Genomic DNA, 13,819 nt, shown 5'->3' on the forward strand with positions numbered 1-13,819 from the left:
TTCTTCATCATCTTCATCGCTATCACCTATCAATTCATGCATATGCGTCTCATCTTCAAACAAACCAGAAACTGCAGAGATAGGCTCAGGATTCTCTGTAACCATTGAAGGTACTAGAGCCAATACGGGCACAGCCGAGCTTCCTTCAACTCCTTTAACCTTATCCTTCATCTGCCTTTCAATCTCTGCTTGACGTTCAGCACGAACTTCTGCAACCTGCAGCTCTTCAAACTTATCTTCTACAGAAGATCCCAACATACTTTCAACAACTTTATGTAGCATATACAACTCATGATCTTTTGCTCTTTTAGCTTCATTCAGCTCTTTATGTTTCAACTCGAAGTATTCATTCTGTGCATCACGTCTGTTCTTTTCTTCTTCAAGTTCAGACACACGAACTTTCAGGATATCAATCTCGGTTTGATCAGTTTCAACTTTCTTTTCTAACTCCTGAACATGATTCACAAGCTGTTTTTCTCTATCAGCTGCCTTCTTGTTCTCAGCTGCCAATCTCTTGTTCTCTGCTATTACATTCTCCATTTTCTTTTCCAAATTCAATACTTGCGAATTATTAGCAAAGTCGAAATCACCAACATCTAGCAGATTATCTTGTGGAGTCTGCAGACCTCTACTTGAAGAACCATGTTGTAATTGTGAAAGTGGAGGTGTACCGAAGATATCTTGTGAAGACATAAATGGTTGTTGTGGTGGTGGTGTTGTTTGTGGAGTAGGTAATGATTGATTTGGGGATGTAGGAAGTCTGGGTGGAGATTGGTGAATAGGTGATTGTGGAGGTGTTGGATCACGTGGAGGTGTCGGAGGTTTTTGACTTTCCTTTTCTGATTGCTTCTTCTGTACAATCTTCTGAGGTTTCTTAGAAATTCGTATCTTTGGAGTTGCTTTCTTACGACCACCAGCTTTTCTTTTAACTTTTGGAGTTGATTGAGATTCTGTGACATGCTCTGGTGACGGAACATAAGGAGCATCATCATCCGCTTCTTGCCTCTTTCTTTTTCTGAGTAGCCTTTCATTTTCAATCTCTTCCTCCATCCTTCTCTGACGTTCAAACTCATCTACACCTTCATCCTCTGAGGAACTAGAAGAGCTAGTCGTGTCTTTGTCAACATCATCACCTTCAATATCATCAATCACTTTCTCTTTTCTTTCTGAATGTCAGCAGTGACAGTCTGCACAACATTTTCAACAAAATCTGTATCAGTCGTGAACAAATCTGCATTGATTTCTATATTTTCAGCACCAGACACCTCTTGTTCCTTTTCAACATTCGTAGCAGGAACATCTTCATCAGGCTCATCAATCAAAGACATTGAAGTTGCTTTCTTTTGTTTCTTTTTCGGTTGTGAAGAAGATTCTTCGCCTGATTTCACAGTAGGAGTAGTTTTCCTTGACTTTTTCTTTTCTTCTTTTAAGAACCATTCACTTCTCTTAGATATGAAACTTTTAAGAATTTTAAGCTCTTCATCATAACTTTTCTCTTTTCTTTCTTCCTCGTTTCTCCAATGCTCATGATTCTCAGGATCAGGATCCTGATAGCTACTATCTTTGAGTGCTCCAAATAGTTCAGCAGATTTAGTCGGCTCTGGATGTTTTGGATGATATTTGGCCAAAGCTCTAATAGAATCATTATCCATGTGCGATAACGCCAGCAGATCATTTTCTTCATCTCTAATCAAATTCGGATATGCATGATCCAATATCATCTGCACAAATCTTGGATATAACCAAGTCTTTCTGTCCGAAACTATTTCTTCGACCATGTAATGGAAAACAATATGAGAGAAATTATATTTTTTGTTCAAAACAAGAGCTACAACCATGTTCATCAAATAGTCACGCATGGTATCATAACCGCCTTTCTGATGACTCATTGAAATCAATACTGCATGGATCAGAAACTTATAAGGCTTGGTGAACTTTGATTTCAAATAACTGGCACTGTTCAATTCACCTACATATCCCATTCTTAGTAAACAACCCTTGACCATCTTTTCTGGCAATTTTGTTGGCGAATTCTCTTCATCCGGAAACCCAATTACTTCTCGAATTACTGCTTCAGTTATGACAATTTGTTTCTTTTCCTTGTTTATCTTCACAACTGAGTTAATTGTTTTATTCTGATCATCATAAGTAGCATTCTTCCAAAAATGTTTGATATGAGATCTGAAAACTAAACGTCTCTCTGTCAAGGCCTTCAAAGTAGGTATTCTCCTCATGAATTCCAGAATATCTTTGAATTCTGACAACTTCGGATTTTGCTCCTCATCCAGATTGCAGCAGACATTGTGAATAGGATTGAATAATACCGAAGTTGGCTGCAAAAACACAAACATTCAACACAGTTAAAAACTAAAATATCAATTTCAAACGGATCAGATTCAAACGAGTGATTTCAAGCGGTCTAAGTTCAAACGATTGAATTCAAACGGCCTGAGCTCAGACGATTACTTTCAAACGGTTTAAGTTCAAACGATGATTCCCAAACATCCTAGGCTCAAACGATGGATTTCAAACGGGACCCCTCAAACATACACTTTTCAAACTGTTAGATCCTGTCGTTTGAAATTAGATTCAAACCCTAAACTATATCTACTGATCATTTTACACAAATTACTGCTAAGGGTTTGATCTTTGTAATAATCCGAGCACAATGATATGAGTTTCATCATTCAAGAACATCTGTAACATCCTAAATCTACACATAAACAATATGCAGACTTTACATAAGTTCAATCAAGATAAAACTGCACAATCACTCTATCACAGGATGAAATTGAATCAAAACCGAAGCTATCCTAATGATCATATGCAACTTTTAACATACAAGAAACCCTAGATCTAAAAAGATTCGCAACAGAGCATCGCCGACAAGTGAATATTGCAAAATAAGATGACATCAGTTTAGAAACTTACCTTCACCATGATTATGATTGAATAACCCAATGAAACTCACAAGATCTGGTTGAAAACTCAAAGAAATCACAGATGAACACACGTTCGTTTGAAATCGCCTTGACCGTTTGAGATGAAAGAGCTGATGTAATAACGTTTCAAACGGACGACTGAGGTATTTATACCTAAGACCCTTCCGTTTGAAACATTCAAACGGTCACAACATTTCAAACGATATGAACAGCTTTCAAACGGTTAACCATTTTCAAACGGTAGGTGAAGATTCAAACGGTCAAACACTTGAATTTTCAAAACAGTCCATTTTAAGCAATTTTCTGATTGAACACTGTTCCACCCAGCTGACCAAGTCCAAATGACCTTGGTCAACTGTTTGACACACCAAGTCCAAGTTAATGGCCCTGGATGATCAGATTTATGAAGTACCCTGACGTTTCATTTCAAAAATAGTTCAACTTAATGAACTTTTGAACATTTCAAGATTTATATGTCAAACATTATACCAATCTCAGTTTGCAATCACCAGCTTACCCAACCCTCATCAATTTCTAACATGATCTGCACAAAGACTTTGATCTTTCAATCCCCAATGTCTGTTGTCGAAAATAAAATGAGAAATGAAAATATTTTTGGATTATAGCTGTACAAACTGAACATATATACACGCACTATTTTGTGAGCGTGTTAGGGGATCATATCAGCTGCCGACAGAGCACCAGTACCGTTAAGCTGATATTACATTTTAAGCATTAAACAAGTTACGTAGATTGCCGATATATTGATCCACCTAAATTTTCACAAAACTTTCAATCTGTTCGGGATATGTGATTAGTATTTTAAGACTTAAACGTTTACGTGTGTCCCCACCTCAGTATATACTCCCGTATCCGGATCCCAGTATTCAGTCTTACAGGTGAATATAGCACAGCTGATATCTGTAGGGGGTAAATGCGAAACCGTGAGAGCTCTGGTTAGAACTTCCGTTCAGCAGAGAGATGACGGTTCGACTTTAAGGTGGGTCCCCTTTAGAGGATCTTTTATATTTCAACAGCAGCGACTATCAATTTTATTGTTTCATCAGTCTGCTGAGGGTGAAGCTTATGTTTCAAAGCTTTTTGCGAAAAGTATTATCCGGGGACTAGGTCAGTATTTCCATACAGCAGAAGTCCCGGGATAATACCCCAGATATCACTGAGCATAAAGACCTAGTATCTTAGAATACGGGACCTTTCAAACAGGATTTCAGGGGTTACCTATATATCCTGGAGGTGTTCCCCACGTAAACGCAAGTTAAATTTATGTTTATATCCCAAACTGATTTACTAACTCTGTAAAAACCTATCGGCACATCTCTAGCAAGACTGCTTAATTGCATTTTTACATTACAATTCTTTAGCGTACCATGCTCGTCTAGCTAATGTACTATCATTTCCCCTATATTACACAGCTCTTTTTGAAATTTTCTAATGTTTTTGGATTTTTATGATTTTATCATGTTTTTGTATTTTTCTGCGAATATCTCCCCCTAAAACTAAAACATATTTTTGTGTTTTTGTTTTTATCGAAAAGCAGGAAATACAACTGTACAAACGAAAGTGACAACATGACACGGGTCATGTCAGATCGCTGCCTAACTCGGCTTCACAATCGATAACCCTCCCAGATTGCAGATTTTTTAACCCATTTAACATTAAAAGATAGTAAAATCTCTTTTTATCAAAAGGTTTTGTATAAAAATCAGCTTTCTGATCATCGGTGCCCACATGTTCAATCCGTATTAATTTCTTTTCGTGACAATCTCTTATAAAATGATGACGGATTTCAATGTGTTTTGTTTTCGAATGGTGAACCGGGTTTTTAGTAACATTAATGGCCGCTTCATTGTCCACAAATATCGGAGTATCCAAGAATTGCAGACTGAAGTCACGCATCTGCTGTTGGATCCAGAGGATCTGCGAGCAACAGCTAGAGGCTGAGACGTACTCAGCCTCACACGTGGAGAGCGCAATTGCAGTTTGCTTCTTGCACTGCCAGGTTACAAGCCGAGTTCCGAAGAACTGGCACCCAGCAGTGGTGGACTTTGCGTTCTGCTTACAGCTACCAAAGTCTGAATTAGCGAAACCGGATAAGGTAAAATCACCCGAACGAGGGTACCACAAGCCGATGCTTGGGCCACCCTTCAAATACCGTAAAATGCGTTTGACGATCGTCAGGTGCGACTGCTTCGGATTCGACTGATATCGTGCACATAGACATGTCGGATACATGATGTCGGGACGGGAGGCTGTAAGATACATCAACGAGCCAATGATTGATCGGTATAAAGTTTCATCCATCTTCACGCCTTGTTCGTCAGGACAAATACCATGGTTCTGTGCGAGGGGGGTAGATGCAGGACTGCAATCTGTCATGTCAAACTTATCTAGCACGTCCTTTACATACTTTGTCTGATGAATGAAGATTCCATCAGGCAGTTGTTCTACTTGTAACCCGAGGAAGAACTTCATCTCCCCCATAGAACTCATTTCGAACTTCTTCTTCATTACAATCTCAAACTGTTTGCACAACTCGTCGTTGGTGGAACCAAAAATTATATCATCAACGTAGATCTGCACGATCAGCAAATGCCCAACTTCTTCTTTTGTGAACAAGGTGATATCTACTGTACCTCTTGTGAACCCGTTGTCCAGCAACTAGGTCGAAAGCGTCTCGTACCAGGCTCTCGGGGCCTGGTGTAGACCGTATAATGCTTTATCCAGTAGGTACACCTTGTCTCTGTTTAGTGGATCTGCAAACCCCGGTGCTTGCCCCACATAAACTTCTTCTTGAATCTTGCCATACAGGAATGCTGATTTAACGTCGAGTTGACAGACTTTGAAATCTTTCCAGGATGCAAAGGCTAGAAAGATGCGAATTGCTTCAAGCCTTGCAACTGGCGCGTAAACCTCATCATAGTCTATTCCCTCCTGCTGGCTGAAGCCTTGGACCACTAGACGTGCTTTGTTCCTCACCACGACTCCTCTGTCATCACATTTACATTTAAACACCCATTTCGTCTTTATCAACTTCTGATTCTTCGGCAGATCAACAAGTCTCCAGACGCCCAATTTCTCGAACTGTTGCAGTTCCTCCTGCATAGCATTCACCCAACTGTCCTCGGTCAATGCTTCTTTGTAGGTCCTGGGCTCTATCTGCGAAATAAAACATTTGAGTGAGACTTCTTTCTGCATATCAGCAATATCTGAATAAAAACATGTAAAAGCACGGTCTATCTGATGTCTCGTCTTGACACCACTCTGTAGATCGCCGATAATTTGTTCTGAAGGGTGGTAAGACAGTGTTCGTGGCATCACAGTATCAGGCACCACAACTTCCGATTCCAGATTTGAAATGTCGAGATCAACGATTTGATCAACAGCCTCCTCTGATGTCTCATTTGGTTCCTCGTCAAAGGTAGGAGCGGGTTCCTCCTCTGAGTCGTCAGAAACGTCAAATGATGGAGCTTGTTCCTCCTCTGGCGGTTCATGAATAGTTCCACTTGGTCCTGCTTCATCATCGTGAGTACCCACGGTGGGTGTAGGAACATCTAGCGGTCTAGATACTGGCTCTTGTGACTGACTTTGCTGATACAGGTACATAAGAGCAAGTTCCTCATCACTCGGCTCGGATGGCAAATGAAACGATTCCCAGAGTTTGTCGTAGTCGAACAGGATTCTTTGTCCGGGAAGTTGTTGTGATGGCGTGTGCTTCTGACAATCCACATGATGGACCTGAATCACCTTCCCCAGACATGGTACAAACACCCTTTTTAGCGGGCTGGCGTATCCTACAAAGAACCCTTCATTCGCTTTAGCGCCGAATTTACCATCAACATCTATAAAAGTACACGGAGAGCCAAAAGGTTCTAGGAACTCAAGATTTGGCTTGTATCGATGTAGCAGCTCGAAACACGTCTTTTTGTATTTCTTCATGGTGAGAACTCGGTTCAAGGTATAGCATGCCGCTGACACTGCTTCACTCCAGAAGTAAATCGAAAGCTTGGAATCGGCCAACATTGTACGTGCAGTCTCGATCAGGGTCCTGTTCTTTCGTTCAGCCACACCGTTTTGCTGCGGTGTGTACGGCGCACTGAATTCATGTAGTATCCCCTTCTCGTTGCAGAACTCGCACATTTTGTTATTCTTGAACTCTGTTCCGTTATCACTCCGAATTCTTTTGATCAGCAGCTTGTACACCGTTTCCATCTTCTTAAACAAAATCATCAACGTCTCGAAAGTTTCATCCTTTCTTTCCAAACATGCGACCCACGAAAACCTCGAATAATCATCTGTCACCACCAAACAATAAGAATCCCCGCTGATGCTTTTGACATTAACAGGCCCGAAGAGATCCATGTGCAATCTCTCGAGAGGTAACCCGATAGTGTTGAACATCTTCTGCGGATGTGACTTTCGAACCTGTTTACCTTTTTTACAAGTAATGCAATCATCAGACAAATGAAAATTCTTAACATTTACACCCTCAACTAAAGCACAATGCACCAGAAAATTCATCTTTCGTACATGAATATGACCCATTTTCCGGTGCCACATCACAGTTTCTTTTTCAGTAGCTTTTGATTTTGTAACAAAACATTGTTTTTGAGGAGTTGTTGGCGTTGCAGCGCTCATATCTAAAATGTAAAGATCGTTAACCCTCGGAGCGCGCAACAGCACCAACTCATCAGGGATTTTAAACCCTGGCTTTAAAACCAAACACTCTGATTTTGTAAAATGAACGCTAAAATCCTTATCACAGATTTGTGATATACTCAATAAATTGTTTGTCAACTCTACAATGTAGTTCACTTGGTCAAAAGATATCATGCCGTTGGTAAGTTTTCCCTGGCCGACAATTCTGCCACCTTGGTTTCCAGCAAACCCCACATAGCTTCCATTTATCGCCTTGACATCATACAAGAGAGCTAATGACCCAGTCATGTGGCGTGATGCTCCACTGTCCATTATCCACCTAGAAAGCACAGACTTGGGCAGCCCCTGCAACCAACACACAAACACATTACTCAAACAATGATGCCCACGATTTCTTCACTTCTGACACAGACCCGAACACTACATCGCACTTCTCATTTGTTTTAGGAAAGTTAAATGTGACATTTGAAGCCTCTTTTTCTTTCATATGTTGTTTTATTTTGTTGTTAATTGTGGGAAATTCTGACAAAAACTTATCAAGTTCAGTCTCAAACTCAACAACATCATCTTTAACAAGATTTGACTCATTTTTCAAAACACTTCCCATTTTCTTGATTTCAACTGTCGGTTTCAATTTCACAATCCATGATTGATTCTCAAAAACTTTTGCTTTGGGGTAAAATTTTGGAGTCTTGTGAGATTTAGAAGATTCGCCAATCTCGAAAATCGATTTCGGCTTATCCTCCGACTACAACTTTTCACCTCTTTTAAGAATTCGGATTGGAGAAACCATTTCTTGTTTACCCTTTACAACAACCGGTGATTTTGGTCGAGATTTTTGAATGATTTGTTTTGAAACACTTTTGTTTTGAACCTTAGGTTTTTCAACCTTTGGTTTCTCAACCACTTGTTTTTTAACAGACTTTTCAACAACCGGTTTCTTAAAAACTTTCTGGCACTGTTTAGCCATGTGTCCGATTTCATTGCAGCGATAGCACACACGTTTATCATACTCTACAAAAGTGGGAGTAACAGTTTCCACTTTCAGCTTTTGCGCTGCATTGAAATCGTCAACAGCCTTTTGACTAAAGATATATTCTTTTTCATTCTTCGTGCTAGGACCAGCAATAAACACATCATCAATCCTATCTTTTGGCTTAATCACCTGCTTAGCCATTTTCTTCTCAAAACCAATACCTTTTTTCTTTAACTGATTTTTCTTGTTTTGGTTTTTACCCACCCCATCTCTCTTTTCCGGACTAGTGGGACGTGAAGAACCAACTGATTTTTTCAATTTTGAAAAGAAATCCTTTTTCTTGATATCGTTAACACTCAGTTCAACCAACTTAAAAACTTTTTCAACATTCTCAAACTTGACGTTCTGGAGCGGAAACTCAAAATCCGAATAAAGTTTGTCAGTTCCAATCATAGTGTAAACCACCATGATCGGATCATCATTCGCACTTTTATCCGTTTTCGACAAATATCCATCTAAGAAATTTCCATCCTCCTCAGAATCACTGACATACTCCACCGAATTAGCCTTCTCAGATTTTTCACTTTCATCATCCAACACCTGATCAATAACAGTTTTGATAACCTGGGATTCGTTGTCAGTGTCAGATGCAGTGAAAGTGATGTCAATATTATCAGGTAACTCTTTTTCAATTGTTTTCAGTTTGATGTTTAACGCATCTTCCACCCCATCTGGATACTTCTGAGTATAGTGATTCCACATTAGGGGTGGAACACTGTTGAAGGCTGGTGAAGCATGTGGCTGTTGAGGTACAATTTGTTCTGACACATAAGATGAAGCCACATAGCTCATCAACTTTTGATCAATTCTGTCATTCTCAATTTTAACCAACTCAAGTTCTTTTCTTAAAGATGCGATCGTGTCAAGATGAAAATTAACTTCTCTTTGTTTATCAAACAATGTGGATTGAGCCAACTTTGTTGCTTTATCATTTTCAATACTCTCTTTTTGAATCATTTTGATTGACCTAGATAACGTGTCATATGCCTCTTTTACCTGTTCTAGATCAAACTTCACCAAATCAGTATGTTGTTTCAATTCCTGATACTTAGTGTCTTTTTCAAGACACTCCATGCAAGGTTGTGAACAACTTTGACATGGTGTTTCGGGAATTGAAACATTTTCAACAACAATCTTATCCTCACACACAACTTTACCGACTTGATTTGACTCTGACTCAGACGATTTGACAACTTTGACCTCTAGGACTCCAATTTCCTCTCCTAGAACTGACATCTTATCAACTGACTCCTGGAAATCTGTGTCTACCTCTTTCAACTTGCTCATCAACGCTTTGTCTGCAATTTCCTTTAGAGCCTCTCCATTCATCTCTTTGGAAACGTCGATCACCTCCTCGACTGCTCCTCTCTCTTCTTCAAATCTCGGACACGTTCTAGTTCTCGGCTCTTCAAAGTAATCTGCAAAAGAATCAAAAATGTTAGGAGGCAGAATAGATTTCATTGTATAAACAAATTCCTCCTGCCGTGATTGAAAGTTGAGAACTTCAGTCACTGATTCATCAGCTTTTGCAGCACTTTTCGTAGAAACTTTTTCCACTACTTCATGAATCACCTCATCAACAACCTCAGTAACTTCTTCAACAACAACCTCAGGAACTTCATCAACAACTTCAGTAACTACTTCATCAACCATCTCAGAAACAGACTCAACAACACTCTCAGGAACTACTTCACCGACAACCTCAGTAACCACCTCATCGATAACCTTCGACTCTGCAATTGTCTCGGTAATCTCAACTAACTCAGCCATCATTGCCTGATCATCCTTTCCTGGAATAAACTTATCCCAACTAAACCCAGAAGCGACTTTTTCATCATCTTGGTTTACAATAAGCGCCTTTTCTGGTTTATTCTCGATCTGAGGCCTCTGAACAACTGTCTGTTGATTTGGTCTGTGATAGATCGCCTATCTGTAGTAGTCGTTTGTGAATGGGTTTTGATGATTGTTCACTTCACGGTTGGGACATTCACGTTTGAAGTGACCCCGTTCTTTACACTTAAAACAAGTAACCTTCGACTTATCAAACCCTAATTTTTGATCAGGACCTGATAGACTGTTCCGTCCAGTAATCTCCATAAACCGTTGAGCTCTGCGTACCAGACTCGCCATGCACCATTTTATATCTATCAGTTCAAGTTCTTCAGGATCAATCTGATCGTAATCCTCTTTTGTCATATCAGGATTGCCGATCCTTCCTGCTACCAAACCCTCATAAGCTTCTAGAACTGATGCTAGTAATGCGATGTGTTGCTTGGCTGCATTCTCGGTTATCTCATTGCCATTCTTGATGTTGACAGCTATGTTACATTGCACACCAGACACAAACGCCTGTTGATTTGAACCTGTAGAACTTTGAGGAGAATTCTGTTCTGAAACTTTAACATTTGGCTCAAAATTGACAAATGGAGTAGAATTGCTTGACTGATAAGCATTGGATGCAACGTTGGAGGTGTTGTCAGCACTAAACCCTGTCTGAATCTTCGGACTTTGAACATTTGTTGCTGCCGAACTGTTTTTATAATACAATGACACATCTTGCGGCATATTTGCTGAGTTCATCTTTTTTATCTTTACCAGCTCCAGCTCATGAGCTTCTATTTTCTCGATAAACATACTCAAACTGTAGTTCACAAAATCTGAACTATTCTTCAGCATCATCAGATAAGTTCCCCACTCGTCAGAGGGAAGCGCGTCACAGAGTTTGTCGATCCATTCTTCATCTGTTTTATCAATTTTCAACCTTCTCATTTCAACAACCAGATGACAATATCTTTCTATTAACTGCTTCGTCGACTCTCCTTTAATCCCAGTGAAGATATCAAAATCTTTCTTAAGTAGCGCCTTCTTACTCTTTATCATGGAAGCACTTCCTTTAAACTTTTTTTCTAAGGCTTGCCAGATAGATCGCGCACTCTCATCATGCTGCAGCAACACCAGGATGTCTTCTTTGATTGCTTGCTGCAGTATACTCATCATTTTCTTCTCTGCCATGAAATCTGCCTGTTCCGTTTCTGTAAGACTCCCAATTTTTTTAACACCCATGAGCCCATCAATTGGAGGTACATATTTTGATTCGATCTTCAACCAGCATTCAAGATGATTAGCCTGTACCCAGTTCTTGAATCTTCCGGACCAACCCGAATACTCGTCTAAACTCATCAACTTTTGCGGCTTTTGCATGGTTCCCAGTTCGTTTTCTAAGTTGACATTTTGCATGATGCTCGCCGGACTTTGAGTCGCACCAACTCCTGAAAACATGTTGTAAAAATCCTGATTATCCATTTCAAACGAGACACTCCTTCAAACGAATGGTATAAGATTCAAACGATAGGATTTGATATGGGTTCAAACGGAATGGTAATGTTCAAACGATGGGACCAAGTTCAAACGATTATAGTTCAAACGATGGGATCAGATTTTCAAACGATGGAATCAGGTTCAAACGGTATACTAATGTTTCAAACGATGGTCAGATGTTCAAACGGTGAGTTTCAAACGATGGGTTCCATTTCAAACGATGGGATGACAGTTTCAAACGATGGGATGACAGTTTCAAACGATGGGATCTAATTTCAAACGATGGAACTTGATCTTCAAACAATGGGATACACTTTTCAAACGGACACCATATCTTCGTTCAAACGGAAGGTAGTTTTCAGTCCATTTTTCTCACTTTCAGGTCGAATTAAGATCTGATATTCTCAAGGATTGATAAGTATACTGTTTCACACACTCTGTCAAAAATTCAGTCCAATTTAACCGGCCAAATGTTCTGTAATCCTTTTCTGAGCTGATATACTTAACTGATTCAAGTGTAATCACTCACAACTGGCTCTGATACCAATTGTAGGATCAGTTTGACCTCTAGAATGAGTCAATTTGAGCAATACACACTAATTGAGTGGCGGAAACACACAATCAGACTAGAATCAGATAGAAAGAGTAGAAAATAGATGAAGATACTTTGCAGATACTTTAACTACTTGCTTCTCATTCACTTTCACTTGAAATTTTGGCAGAGTAACAGTACATGACAGTTCTGACCGTTTGAAATGAGAAGCACACAAGCCTATATATAGGCCATGCCTGACCGTTTGAAAGTGACACCCACCTTTCAAACGGACAGCTTACATACCCTTCCGTTTGAAACACAACATTCTAGTTTCAAACGGACAGCTTATAAACAAACCAAAACTTTACATATTTGACCCCTAGACTATACAAACTTGACATATTTAGACCCTAGACTTAAGACATAGGCTTTAGACAAATGTATCAACAGTTGTCATCAGAGAATAACATGTAAGTCTTCTGATCTTATCTCATTCCCTCTCATCTAAAAAAAAAGGTGCCAGTAAACTTCTATATCAATCAAAAGTGTAAAATTTCAAAAATCTGCTGAAAAGGGTCACAAGTTTAGGGGGAAAACACAACCAAGAAATTCTGTTGAAAATTGTTGACTTCTGTTGACTACATCTAAAAGATCAACAGAAGTCAGAACAAAAGGAAATGCATACTTTAACAGAATTTCTGAATTTCTGATGACATCATCAGAATGTGACTTTGACTTACAAGAAAAGGAGGATGCAGATGAAGAAAGCTGATTGGACCTTTTACTAAATGGGGTCCACAAAGATGAAAAGGTGTCATATAACCGAAAGTTTCTCCAACCAAAATTCAGTTTAACACTTCGATGAAGGAATGATTGAAGAAACTACAAATTGAAAGAACAAGTTGAAAGGGCATAACCACGATTACATGATCAACCATCATTAATGTCTTGATACCCATGATCCAATGGTTACATTATGAACCAAAACTCACGTCACATGATCTAACGGTAATAAAGACAATTAATGATCTTTTAACCGCCATTACATGGCACGTTCCATATCCCCTCAACTCCATAAACCCACAATTCTCTGCTAAAACCCTCACTATATAAATCTCACTTAGCAGAAATTCAAAAATCACACACCTTCTTCACAAAAACTTCAAACCAAAACATCCTCTGTTCCTCACTAAAAATCCAAAAACCCCAAATTTCAAACCGTAATTCACAAAAGTCAACAACGGCAGAAGTGAACCTCAACATCCCAATTGTTCAACATGAAGTACCTTTTGTTGAAGATACAGAATTTCT

This window comes from Helianthus annuus, chromosome 5, assembly GCF_002127325.2.
Source record: "Helianthus annuus cultivar XRQ/B chromosome 5, HanXRQr2.0-SUNRISE, whole genome shotgun sequence".
NCBI lineage: Eukaryota > Viridiplantae > Streptophyta > Magnoliopsida > Asterales > Asteraceae > Helianthus > Helianthus annuus.